This window comes from Rhinatrema bivittatum, chromosome 5 (assembly GCF_901001135.1).
Source record: "Rhinatrema bivittatum chromosome 5, aRhiBiv1.1, whole genome shotgun sequence".
NCBI lineage: Eukaryota > Metazoa > Chordata > Amphibia > Gymnophiona > Rhinatrematidae > Rhinatrema > Rhinatrema bivittatum.
Window position 1 is genome coordinate 143193693 of NC_042619.1, and position 22603 is coordinate 143216295.

Genomic DNA, 22603 nt, shown 5'->3' on the forward strand with positions numbered 1-22603 from the left:
CAAAAAAGCCAACAGAATGTTCAGAGTAGTTAAATCACAAGCAGATTGTGATAAATTGCAGGAAGACCTTGTGAGGCTGGAAAATTGGGCATCAAAATGGCAGGTGAAATGTAATGTGGACAAGTGTAAGGTGATGCATATAGGGAAAAATAACTCATGCTATAGTTACACAGTTAGGTTCTATATTAGATGCTACTACCCAAGAAAGAGATCTAGGCGTCATAGTGGATAACAAATTGAAATCATCAGTTCAGTGTGCTGCGGCAGTCAAAAAAGCAAACAGAATGTTGGGAATTATTAGAAAGGGAATGGTGAATAAAATGGAAAATGTCATAATGCCTCTATCGCTCCATGGTGAGACCGCACCTTGAATACTGTGTACAATTCTGGTCACCACATCTCAAAAAAGATATAATTGCGATGGAGAAGGTTCAGAGAAGGGCGACCATAATGATAAAGGGAATGGAACAGCTCCCCTATGAGGAAAGACTAAAGAGGTTAGGACTGTTCAGCTTGGAGAAGAGACGGCTGAGGAGGGATATGATAGAGGTGTTTAAAATCATGAGAGGTCTAGAACGGGTAGATGTGAATCGGTTATTTACTCTTTCGGATAGTAGAAAGACTAGGGGGCACTCCATGAAGTTAGCATGGGGCACATTTAAAACTAATCGGAGAAAGTTCTTTTTTACTCAACGCACAATTAAACTCTGGAATTTGTTGCCAGAAGATGTGGTTAGTGCAGCTAGTATTGCTGTGTTTAAAAAAGGATTGGATAAGTTCTTGGAGGAGAAGTCCATTACATGCTATTAATTAAGTTGACGTAGATAATAACCACCGCTATTACTAGCAACGATAACATGGAATAGACTTAGTTTTTGGGTACTTGCCAGGTTCTTATGGCCTGGAATGGCCACTGTTGGAAACAGGATGCTGGGCTTGATGGACCCTTGGTCTGACCCAGTATGGCATGTTCTTATGTCATAATGCCTCTGTATCACTCCATGGTGAGACTGCACCTTGAGTACTGTGTACAGTTCTGGTCACTGCTTCTCAGAAAAGATATAGTTGCACCGGAGAAGGTACAGAGAAGGGCAACCAAAATGATAAAGGGGATGGAACAGCTCCCCTATGAGGAAAGGCTATAGATTAGGGCTGTTCAGCTTGGAGAAGAGATTGCTGAGAGGGGATTTATTTATTTCACTTTTATATACCAGTATTAAAAAGAAAATTATCATATCGGTGTACAATTCTTTAAAAAAACTAAAAATTATTACAAACATTAATAAAAAGCATCTTAAAATCAGTTAAATTACACTATATATAAAAATAATATACCTAATATTGCCATTGTCATACAATCTCATACTACTACTAATAAAACAATAAAAAGGGGAGAAGAAAGACTCTTAGGGCCTCATTTTCCAATATCGCATTAAGGGGTGTTTCCCATGCAAATGAGGCTTTTTTCGTGCAGCAGGGAAACTTCGCGTGCCATGCTGTTTTCGCGATTTGTGAAACCATCTTCGTGGTGCACGATAAACCAACCAAAGAATCATCGCCACTGCACGAACAGCCTGTTTCATGAAAGGTTTATCGCGGGTCACGACATTTCCGGACAGCCTGTTTCACGAGAGAGAGAGAGAGAAAGAGAGAGAGTTGCTATAATGTCTACTCCCTAGACAGGTATTTGTATCCCTATGTGGGAGGCCCACCTAGTAACTCGAGCTGGGGATTAGGTATGAGTGTAGGGGGTTGGGGGCCGCTGTCACATTCAACATGAGACGTACAAACAGAACAGTGGTCTCTTGTGAAGATTTGATGGCCTTCGGAGTAAGGAAAGAGAACATTGCCCAAATCTCATCTTGGAGTGAGTTTCCTTACTCCGAAGGCCATCAAATCTTCACAAGAGACCACTGTTCTGTTTGTAAGGCTCATGTTGAATGTGACAGCGGCCCCCAACCCCCTACACTCATACCTAATCCCCAGCTCGAGTTACTAGGTGGGCCTCTCATAGGGATACAAATTGTTGTCTAGGGAGTAGACATTATAGCAAGTCTCTCTCTCTCTCTCTCTCTCTCTCTCTCTCCTAGCCTGCATGATAGTGAACCGCGATAAACCTTTACCGGCCTCTAGCACACAACATATCGCGAAGGAAAGGGTTGTAGCTATTGGCTGCGCTAACACTGCGGCTGTTTTGCCGCACACGATAACTCTTTCCTACTTTTCATATGCTCCGCCCCCTGAATACAAAATTTGCATTCGCAAATCGCGTTAATGGCTGTTAGCGCGATTTGCGGAATTATCTCCTGCGGTAACTCCTTGGAAAATGACCCCCTTAGTTAGTAAAGGCATGCTCAAACAACTAAGTTTTTAAATTCTTCTTAAATGTACTAGGTTGAGACTCCAGTCTTAGTTTGGTAGGTAAGCTGTTCCAAATTTTTGGACTGGCCAGTGACAGAGCTCGATCACGCACAAAATTAAGATGTGCAAGTTTCGTTGACGGAATTGATGATAAAGCTTTACCAGATGAACGCAGATTCCGTTGTGGGGTGTGAAAATGTAGGGCAGAATTTAACCATTCTATTTTGTCTTCATAAAGGGCTTTATGTATCATAGATAGACATTTGAACTGTATTCTATAAAAAAAAAACAGGGAGCCAATGAAGTTCACTAAGTACTGGCATAATGTGGTCTTGTTTTTTACTCCCGGTCAAGAGCCAGGCTCCTAAATTCTGCAGAAGCTGTAACGGACAAATTATTGAGAAGGGAATAGGGATGTGAATCGTTTTTCTGACGATTGAAAATATTTTCAAAGTCAGAAATCAGGGGCTCCCCGAAACAGATAGCAAAACCCCACAAAATTGTTTGTGGGGTTCTCTTATTGTTTTGGGGGAGGGCAGGAAAAACGGCACACAAAAACAAACCTTAAACCCACCCGACACCTCCCCCCTAAAATGTTTTAAAATTACCTGGTGGTCCAGTGGGGGTCCTGGGAGCGATCTCCTGCTCTCGGGCCGTCGGATGCCACTAATAAAAATGGCGCCAATGGCCCTTTGCCCTTACCATGTGACAGGGTATCCGTGCCATTGGCCGGACCCTGTCACATGGTAGGAGTAATGGATGGCCGGAGCCATCTTTAAAAATGGCACAGGCCATCCAGTGCTCCTACCATGTGACAGGGACCGGCCAATGGCACGGATACTCTGTCACATAGTAAGGGCAAAGGGCCATCAGCGCCATTTTTATTAGTGTCAGCCGATGGCCCGAGAGCAGGAGATCGCTCCCGGGACCCCCACTGGACCTCCAGGTAATTTTAAAATGTTTTTTGGGGGGTCAGGAGGTTGGGGGAAGCTAAGGGAGCTGTTTTAAAGGGTCGGGGTGGGTTTTTTTGTTTATCTGCTCGGGCACAGCTGATTTTAAAAAAAAAAAAAACCCGATCAGGTCGCACGAAAAAAAATTCACGATGTGAATCGGAATCGGAACCGATTCTGGTTCCAATTCACATCTCTAGAAGGGAAGACCCAACAATAATGCATTAGAATAGTCCAATTTCCCAAATATAAGAGCCTGAAGCACAGTCCTAAAATCATCTTTATACAGCAAATATTTTAGCCTTTTACCTTTAACTTATAAAAACCCTCCTTTGCAGTCTTACTAATGTACTTCTTAAAGCTGAATTCGGTATCCTAAATGAAACGCAAATCTCTAACCTCAAACAAATTTTTTTGTGATGAATTAAATAACTTGGTTTCAGCTATGATATGATAGAGGTCTTTAAAATCATGAGAGATCTTGAACCTGTAGATGTAAATCGGTTATTTACATTTTCGTATAATAGAAGGACTAGGGGGCACTCCATGAAGTTAGCAAGCAGCACATTTAAGACTAATCGTAGAAAATTCTTTTTCGCTCAATGCACAATTAAATTCTTTTTCGCTCAATGCACAATTAAGCTCTGGAATTTGTTGCCAGAGGATGGGGTTAGTGCAGTTAGTGTAGCTGGGTTAAAAAAAATAATTGAATAAGTTCTTGGAGGAGAAAGCCATTAACTGCTATTAATCAAGTTGACTTAAGGAATAGCCACTGCAATTAATTGCATCAGTAGCATGAGATCTTCTTGGTGTTTGGGTACTTGTCAGGTTCTTGGGGTCTGGTTTGACCTCTGTTGGAAACAGGATGCTGGGCTTGATGGACCCTTGGTCTGAGCCAGCATAACAATTTCTTATGTTCTTAAATTAAAAAAAAAAAAAAAGTAATACATTAATCCATAAAAATAAAACTATACTAACAGAATAAATATTTCAAATCAGCTGGTACAGAATTTCAGTTAATTGAAATATTTTTAAAAAGTGCTTAAAAACTAATAAAATATTTCAAAACAGACACCTCAAATAAAACCCAACAACTAAAACTTGTGAGAATAAAAAAAATTCCCTGCTCTCCATACCTAGGATCTTTTGATTTTCCAATTACCCTGAGTTTGTCATGTATTGGGGAAAGGGGTTCCACAAAGTTTATCCTTTCTTTCACAGACATACTTAGATATTTTCTCTCTCACATGCATTCACACAGGCTCTTATGCACACCTTCTCACTCAGAATTTCATGTATACCCTCTCTGACTTACACATGCACACAGGATCTCACTCTCTCTCACACTCACACATACGGTACACATATGTATGCATATAGGCTCTCCCACACACATGCACACAGGCACTTGCATCCTCCTCACACACACACTGGTACTCACATAGACTTTTATTTCCCTTCTCTCTTTCCCTCTCTGTCTCTTTCATCCACAATGAGATAATTTAGATATCTTGGAGCCTCAGTATATGCAAACTTATCTCATGCATATTCATTGTAGAAATCCTGAAACCCAACTAGCTTTGGGGTCCCTGGGACAGGTTTGGGAAGTCCTGCCTTAAGAAAAGCAAAAGTGCAAGTTCCAGTATATAGTGTGGTAAAGCCAAGACTGGATCACTGTCCTGATGACCTGGAGCCAGTTGGCAATCTTACATATGAGGCCAACTACTGTCTCCTCTAATATTGCCTTGCAGTGGGACTTTAAATCTCATTACGAACTTACCTGAAGTGCATAAGTAAATGTCCTATTCTGACTTTGCAGTTATGGCTCTACTTATAAAATTTGCTAGCGGTTGCCTCTCACTGCCTGTGCAACCAGTTACATTGTTCATAAGTTAGAAGGGTACAACAGTCAAATGAGTGAAAATGTGTTATGTAGATTATCAGGATGACTTTGTTTCCATCTCATTCCTATAATACTTCAAAGGTTAAACCATTTAAGAGCATCTTTTCATCCCTGTCTGAATCTTATAAATGTCCCGGCACCCACTGTTTGACATGAAATGGACCTCAGTCTCATATTAAAGGTCTGAGTCACACTGATCTATTTGTATCATTTTCTTTCATTTAAACCATGGGTTATATGCATTCGAAAAACCTCCCAAAAAACTGGCACAATGACATTGAACACATCCTATACATGAGGGTTTATATTTTTACTATGAGAATTTTAACTGTTCAGAAGATAAATGACCCATTAATATCCCCATACAATGCATATGGACTATGCACATTTATAGCACATACTGTGGACTATCGGAGCACTTTGAAGGATGTGTGGCATACGGACTGTGTGCATGGCTACACACAAGTGTTTCCGTACAGTTCAAAATAATAAACAGACAGCTCATCTCCTCCTCTAATTATGAGATTAATCACTGCTTTGCATGTGTTCACGTGAAAGACTTCATATTCTCTGCCAGTTTTTCTGGTGGATTTCTATAAAGGGCCCTAGCTATGATACAAACTTGGCTGGCATCCCGAGGGGCATGCACTGTTGCTATTGATCCCATTTACAAGTTCTACTAGTGCATAAGGACAGCATGAAGACAAGCCTGCTTCTTGTTTTTCATGAAGGAATGGCCATTAGTTTTAAATTAAAGGTTCATCTCTCTCGTGGCACTCGGTCTACCATTAATCTACTTAAGCAAAGGTTATGCTGTAAGCAATGTATCTGGCATGTGATTACAGCAGGTTCTAGTTTGTTATTGCCCCCTACCAGAAGACTTGGCACTGACGCATCGCTATCCTCTGGTTCCCTAAAACGAATGGTCTTAATAAAGAAACGTTTCAGGACTTCAGAATCCTGTTTCAGTTTCTCCTGCACGGCAGATCATCAGCCAGGGAACGGTATTTTTCAAGGTCTAAAGGACAAGAATTGACATGGGTAATCATGGCTATGCAGGCGGGAGCGTTTGCTGCGGACAGGACGTTCTTTCAGCAATTGACAGGCGATATTAGTTTCAGACAGTTGCGCAGAGGATCTATTGATATGCATGTGACACATATTTTATTTGCCAAGTCTAATCCTACTGACACCACGATTACTGGTGTTTCCGGCCTCTGCCCTGGAACACTTCCAGGCTTTTTTATGGTATCAAAATGACTCCTACAGTTCATTGAGCACCTAGCATAACACTACTGAATATGATTGGCGCGTTTGCATATATTTATTCAAAGAAAAAAAATCAGGCAGTTAAACTGCATAATTATGGGAAAACGAATCATAACAATAAAAGCCCATTTAAGTTAACAAGCTTTTTGATCAAAGGATAAATACAGGTTGGATAAATGAGGCTTTAGATGTAACTAATCTACATAAATAGGCTTTATTCTGATTAGAGGAGAGGAATATATTAAAATAATTTAAAGTATTAAAAATGCATTTAACTTTGGTAGTTTTATAACAAGCAGTTTTAGTTCAACTTATTTTATGAAGAGTTTCCTAGCAATAAAAACAGCACTTTTCCTTGCTGAGCTTCCTCTGTATCTATTTTCATAGTTAGCACCATTTTCTGCATTAAAAAAAAAGGAAAATAGAAAACGTAAACAAGCAACAGTGTTTTAATTCCATTTTGAACACATTGCATGTCCAAAAACATTCTACATTTTAAAAATGTGCACTGTTTTCTTGATGGATTATTTTAATTAAGGGAAAAAACATTGAAAGAAACATTCAAAGACTAATTTCGTGTTTGCTGTTTTTTATCAGCTGAAAGCAGCCTTTATAGTGTTTGAACACTGGTGCATTAAAAATCAATTTCTGCTCTGCAAAGCTCAGATTGTCCCTTGCTTTGTACATATATTCAGTGTTTGCTTAATGGTGAAAGTATGCTTGACAATTAAATTAAAATCAAGTGAAAACAAATATTGCATCCAAAAACTGAAGGGTGTTTTTTGTAACAATTGTCCAAGTGATATGTACATGCAGTTGTAATGAAGACCAAAGTTTGTAGATTGTAGGTGAATTTGAACTTGCTAAACATAGTTACATTATTTTGTATAGATTTTTTTTTCTGGGGGGCAATAACTTGTTTGCCAATATATTTTTAATGAACCGTTATTCAAACAGCATATTGATCAGCATCTTTATGTACCATATTTCTACCTAGATCTTTACTGATTGCTAAGCAACCACTTATGAATAATGTTGTTACAGATATTATTCAATAAAAATTGAACTGGAGCATGCTAGATTAGAGTTGGAATTGCCTTAAGTGCCAATATTTTAATTGTATAAAATAATAGAACAGCAGGCCATTTTGCTATCAGAATAATTTTTCTTAAAATAACAAAATGTTGTTTCCCACCAAAAATTCCAAACTCTACTGTCTAATCTTTCCAGAAATTAACCAAATGAGCATGAGCTTTATAGTCAGGGGAATGTGAACAAGTGGAGTGCATGCTCCCAGATTCTTGGGCTCCCATATTTACACAGTATTAAAATAAACTATATCAGAGCAGCCAGTGTGTTCGGCATCTGCTGAGATCATTTTGATAGGCAGCTATTTGATGCAGTTTGTGCTGGTTTGCATAAGACTTTTTTTTTGTAATTTTACAAGCAGATCTGCAGATCATAGAGGCAATGTTCCTTCCATCAGGAGCAAGATTATCTTTGCACTGCTGTAAAGTATTTAGTGTGTTCTCCACTGATGTCCTCTTGATTTCTGTAGCTCAAATGGCAGTACGAACACAATGACATTTTAGAGTGCTCCATAAAATAATGGCCTTAAAAGCCTTTGAAAAACAGCCTTAGAAAAGGGATCTCAAAAAAGATTTCAAAATCTAGGTCATACTTTAGATAGAATAAAATGAATCAGCTATAATCTGTCTCTAAAAAGAATATGTGCACTTTAAATAAGGACATTTTTAGTTAAAAATTCAATTCAACTATGTTGCTTTTTATGTGAAAATTAAATAACCTAGGGAGTCTATACAAGTAGGATTATGAGAGACATTTCCACTTTTGTAGTTGTCTATGAAACAAAGAATAAAAAATTAGACTCTGTCGCTAAATGTTACTGTGAATTCTAAGGATCATAGAATAGTGTAGTGATGCATGAGAGTATTGTGAGTGGGAGCATATTTATTTAGTGTTTCTTATATTTTGTAGATATCCATGTGTTTAAAGTGGAGTTCAAGGAATGCTCATAAAATACATATAACAAAACATAACAAGATCCTACACACTACAAATAAAGTAAAAACACATAAACCCACACTACCACAATATAGGGATTTAATAGTAGGCCAGATTTTAAAAGCCCTGCGCGCATAAATCCAACTGGATTTATGTGCACCGAGCTTATTTTGCATTGGCACGGTGACGCGTGCAAGCCCCGGGATGCGCGTATGTCCCGGGGCTTGAAAAAAGGGGCGGAGCATGGCGGTCATGGGCGTGGCCATAGTCCTCTGTAGGGCCTCTAGGCCGGAGGATTGCGTGCCAGAACTTGGCTGGCACGCGCAACCTACGCCTGCCCAGTGGCAGGCACAACTTCTTTAACAAAGGTGAGGGGGAGTTTTTAGGTAGGGCTGGGGGGCGGGTTATTGAGGGGAAGGTGGGGGGGCAGAGGGAACTGGGAAAGCAATCAGGGCTCCACTAGGGCTCGGCGTGCACAATTGTGCACCCCCTTGTGTGCGCCGACCCTGGATTTTATAACATGGCGCGCGGCTGTGCGCACATGTTATAAAATCAGGCGTAGATAGTGCGCGCCAGTTTGCGAGCACAAATCTATGCCCGCGCATAACTCTTAAAATCCGACCCAGTGTGTTTATTTTATTTTTTTAGCATATTGTTTTCCAGTTGCTGTTGCTTTGGATTTAACTAAAGATATTTGTACCTGTCTTGAAATCATCCCCAAGGGCAAGGATAATGTTGAGGATAATGTGTCAAATCCTACATAAGAAAAAAAGAACATAAGAAATTGCCATACTGGGTCAGACCAAGGGTCCATCAAGCCCAGCATCCTGTTTCCAACAGAGGCCAAACCAGGCCACAAGAACCTGGCAATTACCCAAACACTAAGAAGATCCCACGCTACTGATGCAATTAATAGCAGTGGCTATTCCCTTAGTAAACTTGATTAATAGCCATTAATGGACTTCTCCTCCAAGAACTTATCCAAACCTGTTTTGAACCCAGCTACACTAACTGCACTAACCACATCCTCTGGCAACAAATTCCAGAGCTTTAAGGTCTATCAAGCCCAGTATTCGGTTTCCAACAGTAGCCAATCCAAGTCACAAGTACCTGGCAAGTACCCAAACATTAAATACATCTTAAGCTACTATTGCTTATTAATTAATAGCTTATGGATTTTTCTTCTAGGAACTTATCCAAACCTTTTTTAACGTAGTTACACTAACTGCTGTAACTATATCCTCTGGCAATGAATTCCAGAGCTTAACTATGCACTGAGTAAAAAAGAATTTTCTTTGATTTGTTTTGAATGAGCTACTTGCTAACTTAATGGAATGCTCCCCCCCCCCCACCTCAGTTCGTCTATTATCTGAGAGAGTAAATAATCAATTTACATTAAACTTTCATGATTTTGTAGACCTCTATCTTATCTCCCGTCATTTGTTTCTTCTCCAAACTGAACTATCCTAACTTCCTTAGCCTTTCCTCATAGGGCAGCCAGTCCATACCCCTTATTTTGGTCGCCCTTCTTTGCACTTTCATGAGTGCAACTAAGGGCCTAATTTTCTAAAGTATCGCAGGCCTGCGATACTTTCGAAGATGAGGGGCTGGGGACCGAAACGGGGGGCAGGCCTGCACTAGCCGGCAGCGATCGCACCATTGCGGTGCGATCGCTGCCGGTTTCGCACCCAATAGGGCCACCATAGGAGGTGTAGCTATTGGGAGCGAAATAGGCAGCGAAAAGGCACCTACCTTTTCGCTGTCCGTGGCGTCGGCGCAGAGTCGGCCCCGGTGACGCCCCGACTCCTCCTTTTCTGGGGCCGACTCCGCCCCGACTGCACCCCCATCCTGGTATCGCACGCGATAAGGGACTTTTCGCGTGCGAAAGGTCCCTTATCACGTGCGAGCGGCTTGGAAAATGAGGACCTATATCTTTTTTGAGATGAGGTGACCAGAATTGCACATACTATTCAAGATGCGGGCTCACCAGGCATTATGACTTCCATCATTTTATTTGCCATTCCCTTCCTAATAATTTCTAATGTTCACTTTGCTTCTTTGATCACCACAGAATATTGAGCCGACAATTTCAATAAATTATCCACTAGATCTCTTTCCTGGGCAGTAACTCCTAAGATAGGACCTAACATTGTGTAACTATAGCCAGGGTTATTTTTCTCTATATGCATCACTTTGCACTTGTCCATGTTAAATTTCATTTGCCTTTTGGAAGACCAAGTTTCCAGTCTTGCAAGGTCCTCCTGCAATTTATCACAATCCACTTGAGATTTAACTGCTCTGCATAATTTTGTGTCATCCACAAATTTGATCACCTCGCTTGTCGTGCTGCTTTCCAGATAATTTATAAATATTAAAAAGCACTGGTCCAAGTACAGATCCCTGAGGCACTCTACTGTTTTACTTTTTTCCACCGTGAAAACACACCATTTAATCCTACTCTCTATTTCCTGTCTTTTAACCAGCTTGCAATAAAAAAAAGGCATGGCTTCCTATCCCGTGACTTTTTAGTTTTTCTTAGAAGCCTTTCATGTGGGACTTTGTTGAATGCCTTCTTAAAATCCAAATACACTACATCTACTGCTTCACCTTTGTCTACATGTTTATTCACCCCTTCAAAAAATGCAGTTTTGTGAGGCAAGACTTTCCTTGGGTAAATCTGTGCTGGTTATGTCCCATTAAACTATGTCTGTCTAAATGTTTTTGATTTTATTCTTTATAACAGTTTCCATGACTTTTTCCCAGCACGGAAGTCAGCCTCACCAGTCTATAGTTTCCCAGATCTCCCCTGGAGCCCTTTTTAAATATTGGGGTTACATTGGCTATCTTACAATCTTCAGATACAACCAATAATCTTAATGATAGGTTACAAATTAACTGAAATAGGACTGCAATTTCATTTTTTAGTTCTTTCAGAACCCTGGGGTATATACCATTCAGTCCAGGTGATTTACTACTCTTCTTCAGTATGTCAGTCTGGCTTACTACATCTTCCAGGTTCACAATGATTTGGTTCAGTTCATCTGAATCATCACCCTTAAAAAATGTCTCCAGAACGGGTATCTCCTCAAAATCTTCTTCAGTAAACACTGAAGCAAAGAATTGGTTTAACTTTTTTTGCGATGGCCTTGTCTTCCCTAAGTGCCCATTTAACTCCTCTATCATCTAATGGTCCAACAGACTCCCTTGCAGGCTTTGGATATATTTTAAAAGGTTTTTATTATAGGTTTTTGCCTCATTGGCCAACTTTTCAAATTCTCTCTTAGCCTGTCTTATCAATGTCTTATATTTAGCTTGCCAATGCTTATGCTTTATGCTATTTTCTTCTGATGGATCCTTCTTACATTTTTTGAATGAAGATCTTTTGGCTAAAATGCCCTCTTTCACCTTACTTTTTATCCATGCTGGCAATAGTTTGACCTTTGTTCCAATTTTCTTAATGCGTGAAATATATCTGGACTGCACTTCTAAGATTGTATTTTATTTTTTATTTTTTTTAAACAATGTCCATGCCTATTGCACACTTTTTACCTTTGTATCTGCACCTTTCAGTTTATTTTTTTTAACAATTTTTCTCATTTTGTCAGAGTTTCCCTTTTTTTAAAATTTAGTGCTAGAGCCATGGATTTACTCATTGTCCCCCTTCCAGTCATTAATTCAAATTTGATCATATTCTGATCACTATTGCCATGTGGCCCCCACCACAGTTACCTCTTTCACCAAAGCCTGCAGTCCACTGAGAATTAGATCTAAAATTACCCTCTCTCTCGTCCGTTCCTGAACCAATTGCTCTATCAGATTGTCATTTATTCCATCCAGGAACTTTTGGGGAGATTTAAAAAAGCTGGCACGTGTAGATAATGGGAGATAGATTCATGGCTGGATCGCGTGCGCGCCACATGCATTTTCAAAGCAGGCCGGCCACACGTGTATCTCCTGGTACCAGCTCCAGCCAAAAGGAGCGGGCCAGGAGCGGGCCAGGAGCGGGGTCCAGCTGGGACAGCACCATTAGGATTTGGGGGGGGGGGGGGGGTTACATACACAGTCAGAAATTCTTCAGTGATATCACATTTGCAGTTAATTCCTCTATCATTTGAATCAATGAAAGGTACAACAAGAGGAGTTGATGTGCAAAATACAGTCTCTAGAGACTAAGGCCTGGATTTATCAAAATGCACTAGATATCACATGTGATAGGAAAAGGGGTGTATTTTATGGTAATAGGCAGTTTATCACAATTTGCACTAATACCTATGTGAAGCACTAAGTTACTGCAAATTGTGATATCGCATAGTGTGAAAAAGTTAAGTGCCAGAACTGTTATGTTTCCTACATACAACCACTGGGGAGACTATGTTTATTAGGTCTAAGCTACTGGAGAGCCAGCTGAGGTGACAGGGCCCTTCTACAACCATGGTTGGGGGGGGGGGGGGATGGAGAGAGAAAGAGAGACTAGCCATAATGCCCTCATCCTAGGTAGGTATTTATATCTCTATAGGAGGCCCACCTAGTAACTTGAGGTGAGGTTTAGGTATTAGTGTAGGGGTTAGGGGCCACTTTGACATTCAACATGAGACATATGAACAGAACAGTGCTGAAGACATCATGACCTTCGGAGTGAGGAAACTCACCCAAAGATGAGATTTGTGCAATGTTCTCTCAACCTAGCTTGATGTTACCCAGGTAGAGAGTTCATCAAGCTAGGTTGAGAGAACATTGCACAAATCTCATCTTTGGGTGAGTTTCCTCACTCCAAAGGTCATGATGTCTTCAGCACTGTTCTGTTCATATGTCTCATGTTGAATGTCAAAGTGGCCCCTAACCCCTACACTAATACCTAAACCTCACCTCAAGTTACTAGGTGGGCCTCCTATAGAGATATAAATACCTACCTAGGATGAGGGCATTATGGCTAGTCTCTCTTTCTCTCTCCACCCCCCTTCCCCCCAACCATGGTTGTCTGATAGCTAAGCTGGCTCCTGGAGCTAAAAACAGCATCTGTGAAAAAAATCACAAAGTGTGATAAAGCCCTATCCCATGGCTTAACACTAATGAAAAAAGTGTAGTTAAAATACACATTAAAGCCATGCAATATGGCTTCACAAAATTGTTAACCCAGCCCACTCAGTTACAAATCACACTGCAAACTCCTCCTTTTTCTGATTTGCATCGCACCATGCAATAAGGCATTTTCGCATGCATTAAAGGGGCTTAATGCATGCAAAAATGTCTTATAGCAATTTGATAAATGACCCTGAATGTATGTAACACCCACCCTGAGTTGAGTTGAATGTGCCTGTCTACAGTGCTACTTAATATATAGAGTCCTATTCACCCTATTAAAATTTGTGCTCTTTCTCTCTCTCTCTCTCATGTGTTGTGATATTTGTCTATGCGATGCAGTAAGTCTATATTTTTCCTAACCAATCCTTTTTTTTTTTTTTTTTGTCACGGGCGCTATTTCTGCTACATTTATAGCATTTTGATGAATCTAGGGGAATGCTTTATGCCCCAAGTGCATTACCCTACAGTTGTCCACATTAAGGACCAGATGTACTAATGTTTTGTTCTCCCAGAGAGAAAATATGTAGATACACTATAGTGCCTTTAGTGCTGAATCTCATATGCCACTTACATACTTTAGTTAAATAAGTAGATATGTCCTTCTGTAAAATTCCAGCTTATAGGTTTTTTTTGGAATTTTAATTTACAAGGTTCTAAATCCACCAGGAGCTTAAAGCTATCAGCAGCATTAACTTCTTTTTAGGTACCAGTAGTTGTAGAAATATAGGGGTAGATTTAAAAAAAAAAAAAAAAATACATGCGCATGTCCCTGTGCACGCGCTACCCAACGCACATACATGGACGCGCAATTGTATAACATCTGTGCGCATGTAATAAAATTGGCGGTACAGTTTAGCAAAATTTGCGTGGCGACGTATCGTGGCCTTCCCCAGTTCCCTATCCCCCTACCTCAGCTTCCCTACCTTTCCCCTCTCCTCCCCACCCCCTAAATGCGAGGGTTTTGTTTTTTTTTTTAACCTTGTTTCAGCAACTTACTTCAGCTCCTGAGCTCAAGTAAGTTGCATGTGCTGGGAGCCAGGTCTATAAACAGCGAACAATGGTGTTGGCCCGGCCCGCCCTGGCCTGCCCTTGTCAGGAAGGCCCGCACTTATGCACGTACTGGCCTTTACGCATGCGGCCGGGCCTTTTTGCTAATAGGCTCGGCGCACGCAAGGCCTGGCCACGCACGTAAAGCCCGGATTTTAGGCGTGCAGCCTATTTAAAATCTACCCTATAGTGGGTTTCATAGTCTTCGGAGTCCCAAAACTATATAAATGGCTGCTGCCACAGTTACCAACAGTAACAGGAAGCTGGTGTTGCTGTCATTGAGCTCCAAGTTTTGCATAATAAAAAAAATCTAAAATGTTATTGATTTCTGCTGTGTAGTTTCAGTATAAATGTTGGATGTAATCAGGAAAAATAGCAAGATTGTGTATACATTCCTTTCATATCACTGGTAAAAACGAATTACAGAGCATATTGAAAGATCAGTGGTAGGGTAAAGAAATGGGGCAACTAGGTTTTGGTTTAGGATCATAAATTGCTTATCCACCTACAGTGTCAGAGGTCAAAAAGGGGACAATGGCAAAGATGACTGCTTTGTGAAGCTCCCAGTGAAACTTAGCAACATTAGGACTTTGATACATTCTCAGCTGTAGTAGAAAGTAGTTAGATGAAGGGGGTTAAGGGGTAGGGATCGGTTTGTTTAATATTGTTAGAATGAAAGCTAAATTTACTAGCTAATAGCATAAAGGATAAGGAATGACCTTCTGCTGGTGGTCAAACTTACATGACTGAGATGTGGGAGATACTAATGGAGAAGGTGGTGGTAAGGACAAAGAATTGTAATGATCAGAAGTAAAGTAGTGCTAGCAACTGGGTAGACTGGATCCAAATTATCCTTTTCATATTGATACATATGTTTTTTCACATATAGGAGGTCATTTTCAAAGGAGTTACATACATAAATACAATCATAGCAATTTTCAGAAGCCTATTTACCCTTAAATGCACTTAACATGGGTTAAACCTATTGACAAATAACATATTGTAACCATTTTTGAAAGCCCACTTACATACATAGACAGTAAACGTTCAAACTGGCGTGCATGCGCACATTTGCACACGTGTTGGCCCGTGCCCAGGTATACAGTTATTTTATAACATACACACGCATGTTATAAGGTAGGCTGGCCGCACACACACGTGCACCAAATTTTAAGTGGGTGTGTGCAAATCCTGCTTCTACCATGTAAATCAGAATTTTAAAAGGGATGCATACAGACACTAGGGATGTGCATTCGTTTAGAACGAATAAGGCAATTTCAATGAAATGCACTTGCCTAATTCATCAGGATTCGGGAGACCATCTTAGAAAATGGTGCGGGCCTTCCATTGCTCCATCCATGTGACAGGGGATGATCAATGGCACTGGTAGCCCCTGTCACTTGGTAAGGGCAAAGTGCCACCGGCGCCATTTTGATTAGTGGCAGCCGACGGCCCGAAAGGGAGAGATCGCTCCTGGGACCCGCTGGACCACCAGGGCTTTTAGTAAGTCTTGGGGGGGGTTGTAATTAAGTAAATTTGAAGGGTTGGGGTGGGGTCTTTTTTTTTTTTTGGTCCGTTTCCGAAAACGAAACGAAAAAAGTTTCCGGGTTCAGGGAGTGGACCGAAATGGTCCACTCCCTGAACCCAAAAATGAACCAAAAAAAAAAATGTGCATATCCCTAACGGACACTATTTTACCAGTTCGTCCCCAATTCGCCCACTTAAGAAATAGGTCCCCAACTCTTAAAACACTGTAGATACGCCTAGTTTTCTTTAAATTTTAATTTACACAGCATCCATAGCAGAAATCAAGGTACACAACAGGAGACCTCAGTGCATTCCAGGTCATGTCACTATTTACGTGCACATCTTAGGTTCACGACTCCCCCCTTTTTGAAAACTTTCGAGATGTGTATGCTGCGGGAGATAGGCGCGTATTTCAGTGGCTTTTAAAATCTGCTCAGCACTTGCGAGCCTGACTTCTTCATGCATCCCCTAATGAATGTGCATGTTTGGCTTTTAAAATTCAGCTCATAAAGTGCATTTACACATTATAAAATCCAGTTTTCAACATTTAAATCCTACTGAAATTTACCCCATAACCTTGCTTTTAACATGTTCATGAAACCCAATAAGGTTGGCCTGAAGGGACTTTTTGATTCTCGAAAGACAAGCAGGATGGTAGTCCACAACTGGGTGACATCATTGGATGGAGCCTGCCACGGAAAACTTTTTTGTCAAAGTTTTGGCTGACCTACTGAGCATGCCCAGCACACCGCTGTCCATGCGGGGTCCCTCTTTAGTCTCTTCTTTTCTGCAAAACTGTCACCACGCGTTCGGGAGCTTGCACTTTATTTTTCCAAAAAATGTTTTTTTTTCCTTATTTCCACACATCTCGTAGGGTCCCTCACCCTCCCTTTAGATCAGTAAGTTTCCTTGTGTATTCGCGGTCGATCGCCAATGGATCTCCTTCTGAATATACGCCAACCACTGACCGTGCATCACGTGTTTTTTCTGATGGCATCGTCCGGCTTCCGCTGATGCCCCCAGTGCCCACGGACTTTGTCTCTCACAGACCCTCATGAGGTCTGTGCCCTTTACCTGGGGGCCTCTCACTATGTCTGTGTTTGCGAGTTTTGTGCCGAAATGGCCTTGAAGAGTCGTAGGGCTCACTTCAACAAAATGGAGAAATTGTTCAGGCGAAACGATCGGCGCAATCTTCGGTGTCAGTGCTGCTTGGGAAGGAGACTCAGGGCACAAGTTCCCCTGCGCCTGTCAGGTCTACACCTGAGCTGGGTGCGGGAGACTGCCCACTGTCTGTCTCTTCCCGCTTTTGGTCTGGTTCCTCGATGTCCCCCTCAGCTTCAGGGAAGGATCACTGGGAACGCTCCAGGAAGTGTTGGCATTGATCCTCCTCTTCCTCTAAGAAGGACAGAGAGAGGTCATAGACCTCTGTGCTTCCTGTGAAGTGATCAAAGATGGAGGCTGTCATTGCCTCTGAGCTCACCGACGCTTCCAGGCGACCTTCACCAATCCCGGTGGAGAAATTTTGTTTGGAGGGGGAACTGAGGATCCACTGATTCCATCTACACCTCCTCAAACCATGCTCTCTTCTCAAGCATTCGAGGAGGAGCACGAAAGGTGTGGCAGACAGCAGTTGGCTGGGCCCTGCAGGTCCTCAAGCCTCCGGTTCCCTGGGTACCGACTCCGCCGCAAGTGTGTGCTCACACCATTGTTGGAAAGGCTCGACATGCTGCTCGGGATGTTACCTACGCAGCCTGCACCAGTGCCTCAAGCTCCTCAGAAGCCTCTGAGCACCCACGGACCCCACACACCGGTGAGTGACTCCTTGGAAGAGGGCAAGCCATTGGGCCCTCTGGGTCGATGCCACAGATTCCTTTGGTGCCCCTGATGCTAATGGTACATTTGGACCCCTCGAGAATTTGAGGCCCTCTGATGCACCCATTGCCTCCCTCGATGCCATAGAGCCCAAGCCCCACATTTTGGGTGAGCTTCCCTCCTCCTGGTTCCCTGGAGGGCCGCAGTGAGGGTGAGCCTTCATACGATCCCTGGGAAGGTGAGGCTTCTTTCTCTTCATCGGGTGAGTCAGAAGATTTACCTTCTGAACCCTCTCCTCCAGAGGAATGTCTGCGATCCTCCCCCCTGGAGGACCTCTCCTTTGCAGGGTTAGTCAAGGCCATGGCCGCGTCCATCCCCTTCCAGCTATTGGCGGAGCAGGACTCTAGACACAAAATGCTTCAGATCCTGCAGTTCATGGATGCCCCAAAAGAAGTGGTGACTGTATCTGTCCACGACGTTTTCAAAGAGATGGCCTGGCACACAGCTTGGCTGTGGGCATCTGACTTGCAGAGGTCCAGGATCATCTAGCAGACCTGGTCTATACTGGGGAGAACCTGTTTGGTAACCAAATCAAAGAGACTGTGGCTCAGCTGAAGGAATATCAAGAGACCCTTAAACAATTGTCAACTAGCAATTCTGACACCCAGCCTGTTAGGAAGCCCGCTCGATCATAGCCAAAACGTCCTTTTTTCCGGCCCCGTAGGTATTACCCTTTTGCCATGAGGTCTAAGCCTCAGCGGCCATTGGAAAAACCCAGGCAGAGGCAGTCTGTGCCCCCTCTGGCACCCACAGCCCCCCCCCCCCCCCAAAAAAAAATCCTGCCACTGTTTTTTGACTAGTGGTGAGGGAGCCAGAGCCAGCCGCAGAACCCTGGATCCCTGGTTGGGGGCCGTCTTCAACTCTTTGCGGACCATTGGAATTCGATCAGGGATCACTGGGTCCTGTCCATTGTCCGCCAGGGTTACCGGCTTTATTTCCTATGACTTCCACTCCACTCCCCGCCAGCTCCATGATGGGGAATGGTAGGGACTGATCAAATACTTCAGGTAGAACTTGCAGCCCTCCTTTCTGCGAAAGCAGTCTAGCCAGTGCCCGTCTGCCAGCAAGGCACAGGTTTCTACTCCCGGTATTTTTATTCCCAAGAAAACGGGAGGCTAAAGGCCCATTTTGGACCTCAGAACCCTAAACCGGTTCTTTGTGAAAGAGAAGTTCAAGATGGTCTCACTGGGCTTATTAATCCCCCTTCTAAAGGGGGGGTGACTGGCTCTGCTCCCTCGATCTGCAAGACACGTATGCCCATATTCCCATTTTCCACGGGGATCGGCAGTTTCTGTGTGGACTAGCAGCATTCCCAATACTGTGTCCTGCCCTTCAGTCTGGCCTCTGCCCTTCAGGTTTTTACCAAATGTCTGGCAGTTTCTTCACAGGCAGGGGGGGGGGGGTTCACGTATTCCCCTACCTCGATGACTGACTCATCAAAGGCAGTTTGATCCAGGGGGCTCAGATTGCCATGCGCCTCATGATCGACACACTGGAAACCTTGGGATTCTTGATCAACTACCCCAAGTCCCATCTTCAGCCAGCCAGACAACTAGACTTCATTGGAGCACACCTGGACACTGTCCAGAACAAGGCCTACCTACCTCAGGACAGGGCAGAAACCTTGACTGTTCTTGCATGTCTCATTTCTGGCTGCATCTAGTCTGCTCTCCACTTGCTCAGCCATATGGCTGTGACAGTGCATGTTACCCCATTTGCTTGATTACAGATGTGCCTCGCACAGTGGACACCATTTCCAGTTGTGTCAGGCATCCCAGGACGTACATACCCCATTGTGGTCATGGGTGAACTCAGTCATTTTCTTCTCTGGTGGACTGTCCCCAAGAACCTGTTACAGGGAATCCCGTTTCAAGCGGCTCCTCCGCAGGTCACGCTCACCACCGACGCTTGTCAGATAGGGTGGGGAGCATATGTCCTAGGCCTCGGGCATCGCACACAAGAGTTCTGGTCCCGTTAGGAAAGGTGGCTCCAAATCAATCTTCTGGAGCTGAGGGTGGTTTGGTATGCCCTTTGGACCTTCCAGAAACTCCTAGCGAACAAGGTAATTTTGGTTCACACAGACAATCAGGTAGCCATGTGGTATCTGAACAAACAGGGAAGAACTGGGTTGTTCCCCCTCTGCTGGGAGACAGTCCTGGTTTGGACATGGGCCATTGCCAACGGTATAACCCTCTGGGCGGATTTACTTACTGGGGGTGGACAATACCCTGGCCGATGCTCTGAGTTGGACTTTCAGGCCACATGAGTGGTCTCTCAAGCAGGAGGCAGCCAATCGCCTTCTCAGCTGCTGGGGGACCTCTGACGTGGAACTGTTCGCCTCCCTGGAGGACTGGAAAGTGTGCTGCTTTTGCTTCCTAGGCAGGAGGGGCAAGGGCTCGCTGGCTGATGTGTTCTCAGTTCACTGGGGGACGAGCTTGCTGTTTGCTTACCCGCCTCTTCTCCTCATACCCAGGGTACTTCAGATGTTGCAGCAGGATCAGGGATCCATGGCCCCATCAGGTCTGGTACATCCCCCAATCTGACTGGGTACGGCTCCAGACCTGATCTCACAGGACCAGGGCAGGTTCTGCCATCTCAACCTCTGGTCCCTAGCCCTCACAGTGTGGATGTTAACCGGCTGATGGTTTAGGCCCTCGCCTACCAGCAGAGGTATCCCGTGTTCTCCTGGAGTCCAGGAAAACTTCCACCCGAAAGTCCTACAACCTGAAGTGGAAATGTTTCTCCTGCTGGTGTGAAAGTCGCGGCTTAGACCCTTTCACTTGCCCTCCCTCCACTCTTCTGAACTACTTGCTTTTCCTCTCATAGTCTGGCCTACAGACCGCCTCCGTGAGGGTACACCTAAGTGCCATAAGAGCATACCATTGGGATGTGGATGGTTCTACTATTTCTGGTTATCCTCTGGTGCGATGTTTCATGAAGGGTCTCCTTCAGCTCAAACCCCCTACTCGCCCCCTGGTGGTTTCCTGGGATCTGAACGTGGTTCTCTCACATCTCATGAAACCTCCGTTTCAGCCGTTACACTCTTGTGACCTAAAGTACCTTTCTTGGAAAGTGCTTTTCCTAGTTGCGGTCACATCGGCTCGCAGGGTGAGTGTCGTACCCACCTTACATGAAGTTCTGTCATGACAGGGTGGTGCTCCATACACATCCTAAGTTCCTACGCAAAGTGGTGTCAGAGTTCCACCTCAGTCAGTCCATCGTATTACTGTCCTTTTTCCTGAGGCCTCACGCTCATCGAGGTGAACGTGCCCTCTATACCTTGGACTGTAAGAGGGTGCTCGCCTTCTACTTGGAATGGACGGTGCCCCATTGAACCTCCACTCAGCTATTCATTTCATTTGACAGAAATAGGTTGGATGTCACTGTTTCTAAACAGATGCTGTCGCACTAGTTGGCTGATTGCATTGCCTTCTGCTATGCGCAGGCAGGGCTTCAGCTTCCTGGCCCTGTTTGAGCTCACTCCGTCCGGGCCATGTCAGTTTCAGTAGTGCAGCTAAGGGCGGTTCCTATTCATGAGATCTGCAGAACCTGGAGTTCACTCCATTCCTTTGCCTCTCATTACTGCCTAGACAAGGATGGGCAACAGGATTCCCATTTTGGACAATCCATCCTGCAGAAAGAAATCAGAGGAGCATGAAACTTGAATACCAAAGCATACAATCAGAAGTATTGTAAATGGGGAATTGAAATTGATCCACCACTCCCATCAATGTAGCCATCCCAAGGAGGAAGCTTTAAAACTGCCCCTAAGTTGGGAAGGAATCTGGGAATGTACATGGAGTAAGAGACTGCAGAGTTGCAGATTTACCTGCCCCAAGATGTTATGGACTGTGTGAGAATAAAGACTTGTAAACCAGTACTACTTTTCATTTGGCAACCACCAATTAGTAAAGTTATGCTGGAACCTTATTCAGAGACCAGTGTGATTATTACTATTTGCCATTTGAGACTGTGCAAGATAAACACCCAGGCCTGGGTGAGCATTTGGGGCTAATGGACTATGTGGGGAATAAAAGTCACTTAAAACCCTAGTGTTTGTATGCTCTTTGATTCATGAAGAGAACCACAGCAGAGGGGTTGAATGTACTATGTAGTTGTCTGGTTATGATTTGGATCCCTCTTTAAATATGTGTATTACATGTGCTCTTTTCTGTTTTTGAGAAACGTTTGTCCTAAATTAAGTATTGAAATACTAAATACAGAGGATAAGTAACCATTTTACTAGTTTGCCACAGTAGCCTAGGATGAATTAATTTGATTCTGATGCCTTATTCATTTTTGCCTGCTCAAGATCTTCTTTTTTTTTTCACCCACTGTGTTTATGCAAACTGGATTCTGCTTAGTGTTAGGGGGCCGTGCATGTTACTGCAGTAGCCTTTTCACCTTAAATATAAAAGAATACAGGGGGTTCATATTTGTAAACCAGTAAGCTGCAAAGTCAGCCAAATAACATTACCAAAATAATGTTAGCTAAATCTTCAATGGAAAAGTCTCCTGCTTAATATACTCAGCTAAAGTTATTTGGATAGCTCTTACTTAGTATTTC

At 43.1% G+C, this 22603-nt stretch overlaps 1 protein-coding gene across 4 annotated transcripts in view; it reads left to right on the forward strand.

Annotated features, from left to right (window-relative positions):
- The window catches only part of PCDH17 (protocadherin 17), a 346826-nt gene that overhangs the window by 49399 nt on the left and 274824 nt on the right, over positions 1-22603 (forward strand). The window lies entirely within an intron of this gene.